At 44.7% G+C, this 19658-nt stretch overlaps 1 protein-coding gene across 3 annotated transcripts in view; it reads right to left on the bottom strand.

Moving 5' to 3' along the window:
* The window catches only part of APBA2 (amyloid beta precursor protein binding family A member 2), a 236067-nt gene that overhangs the window by 151672 nt on the left and 64737 nt on the right, over nt 1-19658 (bottom strand). The window lies entirely within an intron of this gene.

Here is a 19658-nt window from a genome sequence, read left to right as displayed (position 1 = left end):
TACATCTCCGTAAAGCCATTTCCCCAAGAAAGGGATGAGGGAGAAATAAAGACATACTCTTAAGAATGGCTAAAGGAAGTGCTCTGAACAGAAAGAAAATTATAACAGAAGAACACTAGAACTATCCTAAGCCCTCATGAGTTTCTTTAATCTTATTTTAAAGCTGAAGCAAAAGTCACAGCTTCATTTGATGTGGTACACAATGAACGTAGAGGAAATACTTAAGACAGTTATATTACAAAATGGTGAGGGGGGCGCCTGGGTGGCACAGCGGTTAAGCGTCTGCCTTCAGCTCAGGGCGTGATCCCGGCGTTACGGGATCGAGCCCCACATCAGGCTCCTCCACTATGAGCCTGCTTCTTCCTCTCCCACTCCCTCTGCTGTGTTCCCTCTCTCGCTGGCTGTCTCCATCTCTGTTAAATAAATAAAAATCTTTAAAAAAAATAAAATAAAATAAAATAAATAAAAAATAAAAAATGGTGAGGGTTAAGGGACCTAAGTGGAAGTAAAAAGTAATGTTTTACTACTTTGCTCAAATGGTAAAACTCTGGTAACAGAATGTTGTGAAAAGGGGCACCTGGGTGGCTCCGTAATTAAGCGTCTGCCTTTGGCTCAGGGCGTGATCCCAGGGTCCTGGGATCGAGCCCCACATCGGGCTCCCTGCTCCGCTGGGAACCTGCTTCTTCCTCTCCCACTCCCCCTGCTTGTGCTCCCTCTCTCATTGGCTGTCTCTCTCTCTGTCAAATAAATAAATAAAATCTTAAAAAAAAAAAAAAAGAATGTCGTGAAAATATCTACAGCAACCACAAAGAAAAACATACAAAATAGAATACTCAGACGTGTTACAAATATGGACAACGGGATGCTAAAATATGTTTAGGTAACCCAGAGGAGGTTAAGGAAAATGAAAGAAAGGAATGAAAAGAGGGAATAAACAAAAAAGAAATTGTGAAATACAGACATAAGCCCTAAGTCATCAATAATTACTTCAAATACAAATGGTCTAAATATACCAAATAAAAGAAAGTCATTGGCAGTGTGATTTTATTTTTTTTTTAAGATTTTATTTATTTATTTGACAGAGAGAGACAGCCAGCGAGAGAGGGAACACAAGCAGGGGGAGTGGGAGAGGAAGAGGCAGGCTCCCAGCGGAGGAGCCTGACGTAGGGCTCGATCCCAGAACACCAGGATCATGCCCTGAGCCGAAGGCAGACGCTTAACGACTGAGCCACCCAGGTGTCCCTGGCAGTGTGATTTTAAAAAAACCTAACCCACTCATGCTATCTACAAGAAATTCACTTCAAATATACAACATTGGTGGACTGAAAGTAAAGAGATGATAAAAAGATATGCCATGCAAACAGTAGTCATGAGAAAGCAAAAGTGGCTATAATAATATCATATAAAAATAGACTTCAAAGTAAAGAAAATTAATAAAGACAAAGAAGTATATTACATAATTACAAAAGTATCAACCTATCAAGAACATAAAGCAATCCTAAATGTATACTTATCAAACAGCAGACCCTCAAAATACATGAAGAAAAAACTGATCTAGCCAAAAGGAAAAAAAACAAATTTACAATGATATTTGGGAACTTCAGTATCCCAGCTGTCAGAAACTGAAAGAACTACTAGACAGGAAATCAGCAAGGATACAGAAGAACTGAACAACACCATCAACCATTAGGATCTAACTGACATGTACAGACCACTCTACCCAACAACAGCATGGTACACATTCTTTTCAAGTGCTAGGAAACATGCACTAAAACAGACCATATCCTAGGTTACAAAATAAACCTTTTTAAATTCAAAATAATTGAAATTAAGGGAATCTTCTCTGACCAAAATGGAATCAAACTAGAAATCAGTAGCAGAAAGACTACAGAAAAATCTCCCAATAGTTGGAAACTAAATTACACACTTCTAAATAATCCACAAGCCAAAGTGGAAATATCAAAGGAAAATTTAAAATACACAGAAATGGATTTTTTTTAAACCCACAACATACCAAATTTGTGGGATAGAGCCCATAGTGCTAAGAAGAAAACAAAGTTCACTAAGAAGGCTGCAAGATACAAGATCAATACTTGAAATCAATTGTACGTCTATATAATGACAACAAATAGAAATCAAAATTTTTAGAACTTTTTTTTTTTTTAAGATTTTTATTTATTTATTCGACAGAGATAGAGACAGCCAGCGAGAGAGAGAACACAAGCAGGGGGAGTGGGAGAGGAAGAAGCAGGCTCATAGCAGAGGAGCCTGATGTGGGGCTCGATCCCATAACGCCGGGATCACGCCCTGAGCCGAAGGCAGACGCTTAACCGCTGTGCCACCCAGGCGCCCCAGAAATCAAAATTTTTAAATGCAATACTATTTACAACTGATCCAAAGATAATGAGATATCTATGAATAAGTGTTTTAAAATGTACAGAATGTATATGATGAAAATAAAAAAATGCTGGTGAAAGAAATCAAGGAAGATCTAAATACTTGGAGAGATATACTATGTCCATAGACTGGAAAACTCAACTCAAAAAAAAAAATGTCAACTCTGCCCTAAACTGGTTTAAAGATTTAACAAAAGTCCTATGAAAATCTCAGCATGCTTTTTTGTTGATACAGATAAACTTATTCTAAAACTTATTTGGAAAGAAAAAAGCCCTAGAATAGCTAAATATTTTTGAAAAAGAAGAATTAAGTGGGAGAAATCACTCTACTCAATATTAAGGCTCATTGTAGAGCTATAACTGTTTGATATTGGCAGACGGATAGACAAATAAATCAATGGAACTGAATACAGAACCCAGAAAAACGTGATCCACTCCAACAAACCCAACTAATTTTTGAAAATAGAGTGAAAGCAATTCAGTAGATGAGAGATAGCCTTTTCAATTAAGGGTGCCGGGGCATTTGGACATGTAGAAATGTCCAAAATTTTTTTGGCCTACACCTCACAGATTATACAAAAATCAACTCACAATGTGTTTTGGACTTAAATCTAAGATATAAAACCATGAAACTTCTAGAAAGAAAAGCACAGGAGAGAACTGTGAGACCCACGATTTGGCAAAGGGTTCTTAGGCTTGACACCAAAGGCTGTATCCATAAAAGGAAAGCTGATCAATTGGACCTCATCAAAATTTAAAACTTCTGCCTGCCAAAGGTCATGTTAAGAGAATGAAAAGACAAATTACACACTGGGAGAAAACGTATGCAAATCATATATCCAACAAAGGACTTGAATCTAGAATATATGAAGAACACTCGAAACTCAACAGAAAAAAAAAACTAGAAAATGGGCAAAAGACATGAAAGACATTACACCTAAAAAGATAAACAGATGGCAAATAATCACACGAAAAAATGTCCAATATTATTAACCATCAGAAAAATGTAAAGAAAACACAATGACCTATCACTACGTATCCGAATGGCTAAAATAAAAAAAACAGTAACAACACCTGGCAAGGATGCTGAGAAACTGGATCGTTCATGCATTGCTGCTGGAAATATAAAATGGTACAGCCACTATGGAAAACAGTTTGGCAGCTCCTTTAAACTAAAAGTAGATTTACCATATGACTCAGCAATTGCAGATACTTGGGCATTTATCTCAAAAAGAAAACTTATTTTCATAAAGAAACTTGCACATGAATGCTCACAGCAGCTTTATTCATACTAGCCCAAAACTAGAAACCTCCTCAATGTCCTTTGATGGGTGAACAGTTAAACTGTGATACATCCATACCACAGAATACTATTCAGCAATAAAAAGAATGAACTATTGACACGTGCAACAATATGCATAAACCTCAAAGAAATGTTGCTGAGTGCTAAAAGTCAATCTCAAAAACATATGCATACTTCAAGACTCCATTTATATGACATGCATGAAATAATACAGATATGAAGGACAGAGCAGATTAGGAGTTGCCAGGGGTTAGGAATGATACAAGAGGGTGTGTGTGTGTGTGTGTGTGTGTGTGTGTGTGTGTGTATGTGTGTGTGGCTACAAAGGGGTTGCAGGATGGTGTCTTTGGGTGATGATACAGTTAAATATCTTGACTGTGGTGGTGGTTACAAGAAGCTAGTTACACATGTGATTGCATCAAACTACACACGTACACACACATACATACATTTGTGCATGTATAACTGGTGAATTCTGAAGAAGTTCTATCGCTCATACCAATGTCAATTTCCTAGTTTCACTATTATGGTGCTATAGTTATGCAAGATGTTAACACTGGGGAAGATTAGGTGAAGGGTGTATGGGACCTCCCTGAACATTTCTTTGCACCTTCCTGAAAATCTAAAATTATTTCAAAACAAAAAAGTAAATTAAGTAAAGTATATCAATTCACTCCAAAAATAAGATAACACTAAAGAAAATGCTTCCTTCCAAGTTATATTCTAAAACAAGCCTCTTTGGTCAGACTGTGTTGTCAGTGGAAACTTGATCTCAGCCAGACCCTTGGAAGTGGAAGCAGGCTTTCTCACCCCTTTCAGCTGGAAACAGAAGTTGGACAGACCTAAGTTCGCATTGCAGCTGTGCCACCTGCCAGCTCTGTGGCTTTGAGTACGTGTCTGGGAGGCTCTTGTGAAGTCTCCGCGTCCTCATCTGTCAGATCCTGAAAGAACTAACTGACCTCACAGGTAAGGCCCTCAATAATGCATTAGGCACAGGGGAAGACCCCTCATCTGGGGAAGAGTTGGTGCCTGTGAGCATTCAAACTCTCATGCTGAGAATCTTAAATGCATCCCCCTGCTAGCCCTGGGCTGTATAATTTTAATTTCACTTCCTACAGCTCCTAAATGACAGGAGCATCTCTAACAATAGGGTATTCCTCTATCTCAACCCTAAAAGGTCCTATACATTGAAAATGCCACATCATCATATCAGGCTACACCAAACAAAATAGAAAAACATTTCTTAATATATGAACCTGATAACCAACTAAGAAATTCGCCCTGATATTTATTCAGCAAAGACTTTCAGTTCTGTCTTCGTCTCTACCCCTGCATGCTATCGACTTCCTCAATGCACCTAATGCCCATCTAACATCCCACCCTTTCAACCCTGGATTACACAGAGATCTGCACAGCTCTCAAAAAATACTGATGTCTGCACGAAAAGTCTTTGCATTGTCCTGGAAGTAGTTAAAGTACTGATTTAAAGAAGACTCCATAATCACTAGAGTCTAGAAGTAAGGCTGCTTGTCATAATCTCTAGGACAACCACTAACAGAACACTAAAGGAATGCATACCTAAGAAGCCGGTGGGAGGGGACAGAAAAATAAAACTACTTCATTATAAAAAAAAAAAAAAAGGCAAAGAAGCTATCAAAGAGGACTGGGATTGTATCAAAAGGTCTCAAGGGCCAAGCTGAAGATGCTCCATTGGTCAAAGATAAAACAATTTGAATTTCAGTAAGAATTAATGAGTGCAACGGTTTGAAACCTACAGATATATTCAAGTCCATGAGTTCATAATGATAGTTTTAGAAAAACTAACTGATCACCTTTGGAAAATTATGGGAAACACACTCATCATCCTTGAAACTGGTAAATGAAGTGAAAGAATCATGTGTTCACCCTGCCTTTTCTCTGTGAATTGTGTCCCGGGGTAAGCACAGAGATGAGACAGAGGTGTCTCCAGAATCATTCCAGCTAACATGTGAAAAAGAAATGATATAATTAGAATATTATTTCATTCAAAAATATTTTTTTAAATACTAACATCTGAAAAAACAAAAACAAAAAACTAATGTCTAAGATCTATCACAGACCAATTAGATCCAAATTCCCAGGAATGGGGCCCAGCATCTGTGCTTTCCAGGTGGCTGGAATATGGCTGAAATGTGCAACCAGAGTTGAGATTTCTGACTATCCCTTCAATTCCCTGATGTTCTCACCTGTGATAAGCTTCTCCTTCCTTCCACCTCAATCATCTGCCTGTCATCTCCCCCAGGATGGTGTTCCTCCATCTGGAATCCCGTCCAGCCATCCTTCCTCACTTAAAGACACTCAGTCCTTCACATCCAGCTCAGAGCCTACTTACTCCGAGAAGACTCCCTTGATTTTCCGCAGATCTGAACTGAGTATTTTTTATAGCTTCATGGATGTATAATTTGTATACCACACAATCCACCTATTATAAGCGGTAATGATTTTGGTGGATGTATTCAGTTGCCCAATTATCACCACAATGCAATTTTCGAATGTTCCCATCACCCCCATGTCTGATTGCCGCCAATCCCACCTACATCCCCAGGCCTAGGCAACCACCAATCTTCTTTTCCTCCCTATAATTAGGCCTCTTCTATAAGTGTCGTATAAATGGAACTGTGCAATACGTAGACTTTTGTGTCTGGCATCTTTCACTCAGCATAATGTTTTTGAGTGAACTTGGGTATTTTTAAATGTACAAGGGAATTTGGTATTTAAAGGAATGCTGGATGAATCCATCTGTAAGCAAATGAATCACTTCTTAATGTGACTTCTCATCCTCTCATGTCTTTATTGTATAAGAATGGTGTTTGCATCTTGGCTCCTCTTGAGGCCAGCTTGCTCCCAGACGTGGCCTGAGTCCCCGTCCATATGACAGGTTTGGCTTGATGGGAGCAAAGCTGCTTGGGCCATACTTCCTCCATTTTCGTCCAATTTACACCAGAAACCCATTTAATATCTGAAGCCTTGGTCCCTAAATGTTGACCCCAGGAATGCACAACTGTTGAAAGGCTCCAAGAATTCATCTGCATTCCCAGCGCTGCTGGAAGACTGGCTGTACTCTGTTCTGGCAATGGTTTCTGAGGTATACAGATGTTGTATAATTATGAAAATTCTAAGTGCTCTTAATTATAACTTTTCCTCATGAATTTTTCCAGTTCCTATAGACGGCAAGCTTCACAAGAGCAGGCACTATCTCTGACTCTCTGCTGTATGCCCCATGCTCCTGGCACATCAGAGGGAGCCCAGGAAGATAACTTACATATTGAAAATGCTGAAGCTGGAGGATGTTGCATGGGGACTGCAGTAGTCTGCTAAGGCTGCCATTGCAGAGTACAACAGTCTGGGTGGTTTAATCAACAGAAATTTATTTTCTCATAATTCTGGATGCTGGAAGTTTCAGATCAAGGTGTTGGTAAGGCTTATCTCTTCTGAGGCCTCTCTCCTCAGCTTGTGGATGGCCATCCTTCTCCCTGTGTCTTGTTATCATCTTCCCTCTGTAAAGTGTCTATGTCTTTATCTTCTCTTCTTATAAGGACACCAGTCAGATCGGTTTGGGACCCATTCTAATAACCTCATAGTGACATACATACCTCTTTAAAGACCCTGTCCCCAAATACAGTCACATTCTGAGGTACTGGGAAACAGGACTTCAACATATGAATTTGGAGGCAGGGGGAAAACAATTCATCCCATAACAGGAACTGATGATATAATTCTTTCTGCTTTTGTGGATATTTGAAAAGTTCTATAATGGAAAGTTAAACTTAAAAAGATTCATTCAATGAATAGTCACTGAATGACCAAAATAACATGACTGGGGCCAAGTAGGAGAGGTCTGGGAAATGTTTTGATATTAAAAAGGCATTCCCACTCTCAAAAATAGCTGAGAATAATTACTAAAAAGAATGACCCTCCTGCTTTGGAAGTATAATGAGGTCCACAGAGTTTGGGGTTGTCTCCTAAAATCTAAATTGGCTCTGGATTTGCTAAGCACCAGTAAACACAGAAGTCATTAAGCGCAGGTGGAGCTGCTTCTGAGTGAGCTCCCATGAGCTCCCAGCCCCACCTGGGGCAGGCTGCGGGCCATCGCAAAGCCAGAGCTGTGTGCTGCTGGCAAAATGAAACCGTTCATGTCTGATAATGAACTCTTGAGCAAGAGACTTACCTATAGGAAACCGCAGCCCATTAGCTGTCTCAAAACCTCTGCTACATCTGAGGGGTTCATAACCTCAAGGTATTAAGAAGCATATAGAGTTACCCCAAAAGCTACATTTTCATCTTAACCTGCCTTTGCATGTAAAACACTCTGCAGGTTCCTCCTCGATCAGTCAGGACAGGCTAGGCTATGCTACAGTAACAAAAAACTCCTAAATCACAGCGCCCTAGCTTAGTAATGGTTTCTATCTTGCTCACTCAACGTCTACTGTGGGTCCGGTTTCTGCTCCAGGGCGTCTGGAGGCCTCTCCATATTATGGCAAGGGCGTCTCAACATATGCTTCTAGGATTGATGTGACTGAGGAAGAGAGAGCGTGGAAAGTCTCTTAAAGCTCCTACCTGCCCATCACTTCTGCTCCAATTTCATTGGCCGAAGCAAGTCACATGGTCATCTCTAACTCTGAGGAAGTGGAGAAGCGCAATCCTCCCACGCCTCCAGGAGGAGGAGCAGCAAAAATACCAGATGGTATTGGGCACTAAAGCCCACCGCTCCCACAAAGACACCTACAGCCACAGACATGACCTTCGCATGCTCCCCCAACCTGTCTCAGCTCCTCTGCCTTCATCCCAGTAATAGTAAGAACACAGTCCTGGAGTAAACATAGTGGGTTTGTTGCAGATAGACCACTTGTCAAAATAAACAATGCTCCAGGGCACCTGGGTGGCACAGTCCATTAGGCATCTGACTCTTGGTCTCAGGGTGGTGAGATCAAGCCCCATGTCGGGCTCCAAGCTCAACGTGGCGTCTGCTTGAGTTCTCTCTCTCCCTCTCCCTGTGCCCCTTCCCACCCACTCGCATACTCTCTCTCTCTCTCTCAAATAAATAAATCTTTAAAAACAATAAAATACATAAATAAATAAGCAAACAATGCTCCCTCTTGGCTTGGGGACAGCATCCTGGACCCACCATGTTCCCACAGAAGCCACCAAAGCAGCATGTAGGAAGCTTGGTCTGCAGGTACAAAGAGGGCAGGATCACTTACATTCTACACCTCCCCACCATGGAACTGCTCAAAGTTCCCACAGTGCTCCCACATGCAAGAGGATGCCCCACATCGCTGACCATCAGGAAAATGCAATCAAAGCCACATTGAGATATCACTTCACTCCCACCAGAATGGCTACTATCAAAAACAAAGAAACAAACAAAAAATAAAAAACTAGTGTTGGCAAGGATATGGAGAAACTGGAACCCTTGTGCACTTTGGAAATGTAAAATGGTACAGCCAATGGAAAACAGTATAGAAATACCTCAAGAAATTAAAAATAGAACTAGCAAATGATCATCCAGCAACTCCACTTCTGAGTATTTACCCAAAAGAGTTAAAAGAAGGACCTTGAAGAGATATTTGTACACTCATAGTCACAGTAGCATTGTTCACATTAGCCAAAAGGGCAAAGCAACCCAAGGGTCCACTGACAGTTGAATCGATAAACAAAACATGGTATATTCATAAAATGGCAAATTATTCAGCCTTAAAAAGGAGGAAAATTCTGACACATGCTATCACATGGATGAGTCTGGAGACCATCATACCAAATTAAGTCACAGAAAGAGAATTGTGTGATTCCACTTAAATGAAGTACTTAAAATAGTGAAATTCATAGAGACAAGGCACACAGTAGTGGTTGCCAGGGGCTGGCAAAGGCAGGGAATGGGGAGTTCTTTTGTAATGGGCACAGATTTTCAGTTCTTGCAAAGGAAAAGAGTTCTGGAGCTGGATGGTGGGGATGATAGCACAACAATGGGAATGTGCTCAATGCTGCTAAACTGACTGTATATTCGAAAGTGGCTAAAATGACAAATTTTATGTTTTGTATATTTTACCATGTGATATGGTCTGAAGGTTTGTGTCCCCCAAATTTTATATGTTGAAAATCTAATACCCAATGTGATGGTATTAGGAAGTGGGGAACTTCTGAGAGGTGATTAGGTCATGAGGGTGAAGCTCTCGGGAATGGGATTTGGGTCCTTATAAAAGAGCCCCCAGAGAGACCCCTCACCCCTTCCACCATGTGAGGGCACAGCGAGAAGGCACCATGGATGAACCAGGAAGCCCTCACTAAACACCAAATCGGCTGGCACCATGATCCTGATTCCCAACCTTCACGAGCATTAGAAATAAATGTTTGTTTTTCATAAGTCACTCAATCTACGGTATTTTGTTAGAACAGCTCAAGTGGACTAAGATGTACTATAATTTATAAAAATGTGAAAATTTTTTTAAAATTAAAAAAATTTTTACAGTGGCTCCCATGACCTACTGCATAAAGTCCAAATATCTTGAATTAAGAGGTCAAGAGTTCCAAAATCTGGCTATCACCTGCCTCCACCGGTGTCCCCTGACTGCACCCAGAGCAGTAGAGACTCCATACCTTTCTTCAAGCAGTTCTCCCTGCTTGGGATGCCCTCCCCTCCTGTTCTCCCTCATGCATCCACATCCTGCCTGCCTTGGGGAGCACACAGCACTCACAATTTCTAAAACACCATGATTTATGACTGTGTGCCTTGTCCTTCATTCCCACTAAACAGCAAGTCCCTGGAGCGCAGGGAGAGCTCTGCCATAACTCTTTCTTATCCTAGCATCTAGCATGGCACCTAAACAGGTAACCAAACCCTAGTAACTCTTAGTTGTTGAGGATGCCAACTGGATGATAAAAAAACTATAGACCAAAAACCCCAATCTTCAGACCATAGCTGCTCCAACTGTAATGTGCATATAAGCCCTGGCCTTGTTGACACATAGACTCTGAGTCAACAGAGCTGTGGTGGGGCCCAAGATTGCATTTCTCACAGCTCTTGGCTGGGGCTAAGAGCCAAAAACAGCCCAAAGTCAACATTAACACCTACACCCAGGGGCCAGTTTCTGTCCCAAGGACACCTGGTGGAATGGGACTATGACCCCTACCCAACATCACAGCCCTGACCCAGGACACCATGTGGGAGCTGGTCCAGAGTCCTGCAAGGGCTGGCATGCCTCCCTAGGCACCAGAGCAGTGCTCTGAATACCTTTTCCAACTCAAATCACTCATAAGCTCCTGTAGATGAAACCAACTTTCTTACTTAACTTCATTGTTATCTACAGTTAAATCAATGACTATAAAACCAGCTTCTTAGACTCTCTTAATTACCCAGAAGAAATCCCACAATAGATGCCATTTCCCTGAATACAGCAGGTGGGCAGCTACAATAAAATTTCTCTAATAGAGCTGATGTTCCTCCTGGAGTAATTTAAATAAGCCACAATGGCACAATCATTAAAATTAATTATAAGAGCCTAAAAAAGCCACAGGCTGGGAATCTGAGGATGGGGATCAAGTCTTGGCTCTTTGGCACATTAAAGGACGTGACCTTTGCTAGACCCATAGCTCTTTAGGGCTGAGATATGTCATCTGTAAGATGATTAGCATGGTGGAAAGAGCCTTGGCTTGCAGACTGCTGGGCACCCACAGGCAGGTCATCAGGTCCATTTACCGGGCAGCAACAAGAATTCTCAAAACGAAGTAGAATACTATACAAATACATCACCTCTAATGAGTGTAAAAAATTGTTTTTCCTGAAACTTCTGTTTGAGATTTATAAATGTACAGATGTCCTAGGTGGTGAAATAAAGTGTAATTTTGATTGTGATTTAAAATAAAAATTTCTGGGGGCACCTGGGTGGCTCAGTCGGTTGGGCATCTGCCTTCGGCTCAGGTTGTGATCCCAGCATTCCAGGGTCGAGTCCCACATCGGGCTCCCTGCTCAGCGGGAAGCCCGCTTCTCCCTCTGCCTTTGCCCTTCCCCCTGCTTGTGCTCGCTCTCACTCTCGCTCTCTCTCACTCGCTCTCAAATAAATAAATAAAATCTTAAAATAAAATAAAATTAAAATGTCTATAAAAGACCTATAATTCTAGTTCTATTCAGTGCAACAAACACTCATAGAAAAGTATTGCTGGGAAGGCCCAGGGACTGAGTCATCCCATGGGTGACAAGCATAGTAGGTGGAATGGTTGTGACTCTGGCCTGGACCTCTCTGGAGAAAACAAAGCCCACCAGTCAGTGTCCACATGGATGACACCCTGACGGCCAGGGTGAGGGACCCTCCTTTGATGGATACTCACAGAGGCCAAGCAGCCAAAAAAGGTTGGTTCTGGGGTTTCGTGGACCCTGGGGCAGATGGAGCACAAAGTTGCCTGACTTTGCTCCAGGCAGGGTCAGGCCTAGGGTGAGGCAGGTAAGGGGCCCAGATCATAAGACTGTAGCAGGCCCCTGCTCTCATGTGTAGACTGTCACTGCAGCTGCCTGCCAGCGACTGCCTCTTACATCATGTGTCAGGCCTGGGAACCTGGGGCAAAATGAGGCCATCCAAGCCCTGGAGCTTCCAGACTTCCACTCTGGAACGGGTGCAGGCAATAATCAAGAAGTTACAGAGTTAACATGGAAAGTGCTCACGTCTGGTGAGGGGGCGACCAGGACTAAACAGGGTGGTCTACAGAGGCCTCATGGAGAAGAAAATGTTTGACCCAGCATGTGAAGAAGGGTACAAAGTTAACCAGCTCGGTTTTTGCAGGCAAGAGTTTTAGTAAATAAGTCGAGAGGAAACAGTTGAGGGGGGCCACCAGCTTGCATTGGAGTGAGACAGGGCATTCGGAGGGTTATGATCTGCCATCACCCTGATTTCAGTCTCAAAGCTGCGGCACGGAGGCGGACCTGGCCAGGAAGCTGTGTGGTCAGGGCAGAAACAGGAAGCTGGAGGCTAGTGCAACAATCCAGCTGGGAGGTGACTGGGGCAGTGCAGGTGGTGCCCGGGGCTGGGGTTCTGGACAGCTTAGATGGAGGACTTGAGAGGAAAGTGGGTGTCAAGGTTGACTCAGAGTCTATGGTCCAAGCATCTGGAAGGATGGAGGTGCCGTTTACGGAGATGGGAAAGGAGTGTGGGGAGGGACGAAGGGGGAGAGATGGCACCTGTCCTGCTGGATGTCCATTAGATCTCCAGAGGGAAGTGCTGCGTGGGCCTGGCTGTACGAGTCTGGCGCTCAGGAGAAAAGTCGGAGCTAAGATACAAATTTGGAATTCCTCAGCATATGGATGGATTGAATGTGACAAGACTGGATGAGACTAGCAAGGGTGTGAGTATGGATCAAGCAGGAGAGAGGTCCATGGATGGGTCCCAGGGACACCCCAACACTCAGAGGTTAGTAAGGGGACTGAGTGAAATGAGAAGAATCCCAGACACAGGGCACCCTGAAAGGCAAGGAAAGAGCATTTCCTGGGGGAGGAAGAGGCCAGATGCTGTGACAGGACAAGTAAGAGGAGGACGGAGAAGTGACCGCCAGATGTGGTGACCTGGAGGTTGCTCAGTGACCTGGCTGGGCACAGTTTTGGTAGGGTTGGTAAAAGTATCGGCAGAAAGGACAAACACCTGACCCGACGGGCTTTAACAGAGAATGGGAGAGGGAGAACTGCAGAAAGCCAGCAGAGACAACTCTTTCCAGAAGTTCTACAGCAAAACAAAGCAGAAAAATAGGACAGTAGCGGGAGGAGGAAGTGGGAGCAAGAGACTTTTTTCTCTTTTCTCAGATGGGAGAGAAAAGCGGCATGTGTGAATGTGCAGAAAAGGATCCAATAGAGAGCAGGGAACGGTGCTGGGGGGCAGAGAGAAGTTCCAGGGGCGGCATCTGGCGCGAACATAAAGAGGGGGTGGCTTTGAGCCGGATACATTATTTCCAGTCTCAGGAGGAGCGCGAAGGATATGGGCACAGATGCTGGCAGGAAAGGATGTGATGAGGGGGTGGGGGTCTGAACCAACCACAGGAGTCCTCATTTCATCAAAAATTCTGGAGCCTGCAAAACCCGGAGGGAGGCTGGGATTCCAGGTAAAGGGAGATGGTAGGCCCTCTGGGCCAAAGGAACGACTGGGTCATGAAGTGACCACGGAGACCAGTTTCGTCTTCCATTCCCTAATGAGCTTCAGCAGTTTCGTACCAGAAACAGCACAGACCTTTGGTCTCCGAAGATAAAAATTTGAGCCCATTTTTATGAGCTGCTTGAAGTTGGCAAAAAAAATTGTAGCATTGCTGTAAGTTCTATTTCTCTGTCAGAACCATGGAGACACTTACTCTTGTGTTTCTCAGGACTGCTGAGAAGATAAATATGTATAGAAGTTCTCAGTTAATGAAAATTCAAGTTGCAGGAACACAGTAAAATATCATCTTTATAGAGTTTGACAACATACATAACAATAAGAGATACCATTTAGGCACACGCACAGAGTGAAAATATAAAAATGTGCCCCTAAATACTAAACAGTAGCTCTGTTTTTGTACGTTTTCCGGGGGGGGGGTGACTGGGGAGGGGTATTCACGGCAGCTTGAACTGCACATTCCTTATTTCTTACACTGGGTGGAGAGTACCCAGATGTTCCCCTTATTATTCTCTGTATCTTTTGTAGACCTTGAAAATATTCTTGCAGCCTCTCAAGTCTGTTGTTTGTTCCTGCTCTATTCAGCCATCTGTCTGACATTTTCTTTCCACTCTGGGACACGGAGGCATGGCTCTCATGAGTGATCGGGACGCTGGGTCCACGGCTTGGCTATCCGTGGGGCCATGCGTTCAAAAAGCAAGAGGAGACATGTAGATGTACACAGGTTAGTATACACACTATTTGCCCAATAAGAAGAGCTCGAAGCAAGAGCACCTCGGTAGCAACAAGCCCTCTCAACATTCGGACCTTGGTTTCTAATGGCATTCTCCCATAAAAGGAACTAACAAAAGGAACCAGGGACCCTTGGAGAAACAGCTGATTCTAGGGCCAGGGTACAGAAAATGCAAGATGAGCCTGGAGCATCATGTTAGGACAGGAAGGAAGCACTCATAAAATGAAAGGATAGAAACATGACAGAGAGACAGGGGCCAACCCGGAAAAGCCACCCCTGGTCAAAGCTAGAATAATAATCCGAGCAACAAAATAGTGTAGGACTGTAATCTAAATACCCATGAGTCAATACTGATATAAAGAAATGTTTAAATAAATAAGTGAGCGAGAACAGACAAGTCTCCGACACAGAAAAATTCCAAATAATTTACGTAGACACTCCCTTGTCCACAAGGTGGAAACTAACTCCCCACTCCAGAAATGTGGACTGTGCATGGTAGCTTCCTTCCCAAGAGGAATCCAGAAGGCAGGTGGGGTGACTTTACAGGGGAGAAACCCAGCAAAGACCACCTCTGCCAGGTGAGCAAGGTCAACCAAGGTCAATGGTGATAAATCATGTTGATGGAAGCACCTCTGAGAGGACTTGTTGGGAATGACACCTGACCTCTGTGGTCTTCCTTCCAAAAACCCGAAATGCCGTCCAACCATGAGAAAGACATCAGATAAACCCAAATTGAGACATTCTACAGAACACCAGACCGGTACATCTCAAAACCATCCAAAAACTGCCACAGACCGGAGGAGGCTAAGAAAACATGGTAAGTAACTATAATGGGATATCCTGCATGGGATCCCGGAATACAAAGAGGACATTGGGGGGGTGCCTGGGAGGCTCAGTCGGTTAAGCATCTGCCTTTGGCTCAGGTCATGATTTCAGGGTCCTGGGATCGAGCCCCACATCCGGCTCCCTGCTCAGTGGGGAGTCTGCTTCTCCCTCTCCCTCTGCCCCTCCCCTTGCTCATTCTCTCTCTCTAGCTCACTCTCTCTCTCAAGTAAATAAATTGAAAAATCTAAAAAAAGGAGGACATTAGGTAAAAACTAAGGAAATCAGAATAAACTATGGAGTTTAGTTAGTAGTGATGCACTAGTGTGGGTTCCTTAGTTGTGCCAAATGTATCCCATTGATGCAAATGTGACCAAGAAGGGAAGCTGTGGGGCGCCCGGCTAACTCAGCCGGTAGAGCATGCAACTCTTGATCTCGGGGTTGTAAGCTCAAGCCCCAGCTGGGCATGGAACCTACTTAAAAACAAACAAATAAATAAATTTATAATAAGAAGAAGAAGGGAAGTGGGGCAAGGGGTACTTGGGTATACTCTATATTCTCTGTACAACTTTTCTATAAAACGAAAACTGTTCTGAAAGGCAAAGCTTGTTAGCAACAATAAAAAGTAGCAGGAAAGGCGCACCTCCTCACCAAGGGCAGGCACCTGTCCTGCACCACCCAGCCAGACGGCTGGGTCACACACACAGCTTTCCACAAACTGTGCAAAGCCCCCCCCACCCCGAGACTTCTATGGAAACTCAGGGAGCTTCTATTCCTGAAGCTGCCCCAGCTCTGACTGGCTGCCTCCACTGAATTCTTGTCTTTGAGAAGCTCTACTCCTTGCAAGCGTTCCTTTTTCTGTTCTCTGTGCACACTCAGTCACACACCCACCATGCCCATGCCACTTTGTGGGTGTGGCAGCTCTACTGAGGGCTCCTGGACACGGCAGTCCGTATGCAGCCATGCAAACCACGACAGCTTAACCACCCCGCATGCTGCTTGGCCTCCACTCCCTCTCCTCCCTCCTCCCTCTGTTCTCTTGAACCAGAAACCAAGCACGTAAGACAGACTAAAGCCAAATCATTGCCATTTCGCAGGCAGAGCCTTTGGGAGACAGTGTTAAAGAGTGGACTTGCTGGCTACCCCCAGGTGACATGTGCTCTCCACAGCCTGGGACATTATCCCCCACACCCCTGCCCATGTCAGCCTCACAACCACCCAGCCGCACCTTCAGCAGTATTTACTAAGCACCTGCTGTGTGCCTGGTACTACACAACACAGAGAGGACTCCAGACACTCCCCATAACTTGGGTCATTCCTCTGTTGTCTCATCCACTGCCAGTCTGAAGTGAACATCCTTAGACATGCCGTGAGCCCCCCAAGAACCAAGATCACAGGCTACAGCTTGTACGCACCTTTACCAAAACACCCTACCTCTAATAAGGGAACAGGTGCAGGCAGACCACGACACAGGGACACGGGACAGAAATGAGGAAAGGGAAATGGTTATTCACTCTCACTGGGCACATGCGTAGTCAGAAGCGGCTGCTGGTAAACAGATTCAAGCAGGGCTGGTGGCAGTTCGGAACTGGAAGGACAAACCTGGGGAACCCCTGCTCTCCGGCAGACAGTTTCCCTTCATCTGCCCAATGCCGCAGGTACACAGGGCAGGAAGCCTAGACGTCACACCAAAACTCTTAGAAAAGAAGAAGAGAGAGAGGACTTTTCTTCAATCTCAGTGTCCAAGAATGTTAATGCTTCTTTCAAAACTACTCAGAATCCCCACGGGTCAAAGGGAACAGGGATGTTGGGGAGAGGGGAGGAAGGAGAAGTAGCCACGATGGCAAAGAAATGAGACGTACATACTGGAAGAGCTGGCAAGACAGAAGGAGCACCAGCCTTGGCACAGAAGTGCCAGCGCCCTCTCTTTCGAGTGGGGCCCCCAAAAAAACTGAACTCTGCGAGCCTTGGGCTCCTCCTCTGTACAAACTAATTCCTCACGGGCTGTTATGAAAATCAAATCAATCCACATATGCAAAAGCCCCCTTTCCCAATGGTGCAAGGACCCAGATTTTCATGTCCCCACATGGAGAACAGGGCTCTCCAGCACCCCGGTTTGGCCGTGCATCTCATCATGCTAATTATTCTTGAAATGTGCGGGTGTTCCTTGAAAAGCTACATTATTTATAAATAAGTTGCCTGAAAGCAAATCTTGAAGCAGAAGCATTAATCAGCATCGAACGTTTCCACTTCAAACATCAGCAATTTAGAGGAAAAACCCATAAACAGACTAGAGTATAATCCCAGTTACTGAATAATAAATCCATCATTAGCTCTGAGCGATATTTACCACGGAACTTTCCTAATCTCTGGAGGCGCATGTTTGAGGCTAAAGCAGCTCAGGTTTTAGGGCTCATTTGATGATGACATAGGGCCAGAGGGTCTGGTCCCACACCAGCTGTGCAGCCAAGCCTTGCCATCCTTGATGGCAGGGGCCCCTCGCTCCCCAACCACAGTCGTGGAGCTGGTCAGAAGAAATGATGAAGCCTGCAGAGCCCAGGCTGAGGGCAGCCACCACATCCCCGAGTCTAAGAGGCCGCTCAAGGGACCCAGTGCTGGTGGCAGGACAGCGATGACCACTTCCTGACAGTTCTGGCTCCAGAATAAGTAGGGAGAAGGCACTGTCCCTCAAGAACAGCTTGGTTCTCTTTGTCCACCTGATGCACAGCTGGCCATGCCCACAACGATGGACAGTTGGGGGCGGATGGCATGCAGGGACCCCGCTCATCATCCCCCTAGGGAGCTGCCTTTCATTTCACCAGATGTTCCCCTGCCTCCCCAAAAGGCCCAGCGTGGGTCATTCCAGAAGCTAGCAGGCAGAACATTCATCTCCCAAAGGGTGCGCGTATACCCAGGCAGGGCAAAGATTTGGTGTCCCAAATGAGCTCTGGTTACTTAGCAAAGGCAAGCCAATGTTGCCAGGGCTGTAGCACAATGAGAGCCCACCATAGGGACAGGACAACTGGCCAACCTTGACACCCTTTAAAGCTCGGCCAGTGGGTCTCTCTTAGCTTCCTATGGCTACGGTAACAAAGTACCACAAATTCAGTGACTTAAAACAACATGGTTCTCACCAGGTTAAAGCCCAGATGTCAACTGGGCTGGTTCCTTCTGGAAGCTCTAGGGGAGAATCTGTTCTCTTGCCTTTCCCAGCTTCTAGAAGCTGTCTACATTCCTTGGCTTGTGGCCCCTTCTTCCACCTCCAAAGCCCATCACCCCAATCTCTACTTCCACCATCCCATCATCCCATCACCTCTCCTCTGACTCTCCCAGCCTCTCTTACAAGGACCCCATGATTGTGTCAGGCCCCCCCTAGATAACCCAGGATACCTCCCCATTTCCACCCCTATGACTTAGTCCCATCTGCGAAGTCCCTTTTGCCATGTAAAGTAACAGACAGACAGGGTCCCCAGACTAGGGTGTTAGATGTCTTTGGGGGACCAGCACACCGCCTTCTAATTGGAATCCATCTGCAGCAAAACCAAGATCAGATCAGCAGTGGCTTTTTGTAAGCGAGCAAAGCTCCTGAGGCAGAAACTCAGGCAGGGAGAGTGTGAACTGCGTCTCTCCATTTGCATCACAGCGATAAACTCATTACCCACCTACTTCAACAAATCACACCAAGTGTGGCCACAACAGCCCAACAGGCCTGTTAGGTGAAAACCTCTCACACCTCTCACACCGTAGGCCCAGAATCCTTCTCTTTATCACAACTCTATTTAAGATCCCTGTAAATAAAGTGCCACCCTCGTGAGCACACTCTCTGCCTCCATCAATCTTCTTGGGAAAGAACACAACAAAAATCAATGAGTACAGATCATTACTTGAAGATTTCTAGCCACTGGCGTCCATAAACACACCAAAAACGTCACTTCCCCCTTTATTTTGCAAAGTGAAATTTTCATATCGCACCCCCAAATCCTCAATGCTGGGAAGGCCTCCTGGGAAGAAGGGAAGGAGACGCCGCATGCAAAAGACAAAGACCAGTCAGGGGATGAGAACATGGGGAGGCATCCCAGGCAGAAGGCCCAGCTCGGGTGAGGGCCTTCAGGGAGATTCGAGGAGGACCGGAGTCCTGCAGGGGCTGAGGTCTAGAGGGAGGAGGGTGACAAGAGGTGGGGTGAGGAGGGGAGCCAGGCTCCTGCACGCTGTGACAAAGGGTCGGCACTTGACCCTGAGAG

The sequence above is a fragment of the Ursus arctos genome, unplaced genomic scaffold (genome assembly GCF_023065955.2).
Source record: "Ursus arctos isolate Adak ecotype North America unplaced genomic scaffold, UrsArc2.0 scaffold_28, whole genome shotgun sequence".
Taxonomy (NCBI): Eukaryota; Metazoa; Chordata; class Mammalia; order Carnivora; family Ursidae; genus Ursus; species Ursus arctos.
This window is presented reverse-complemented; position numbering and strand designations above follow the sequence as displayed.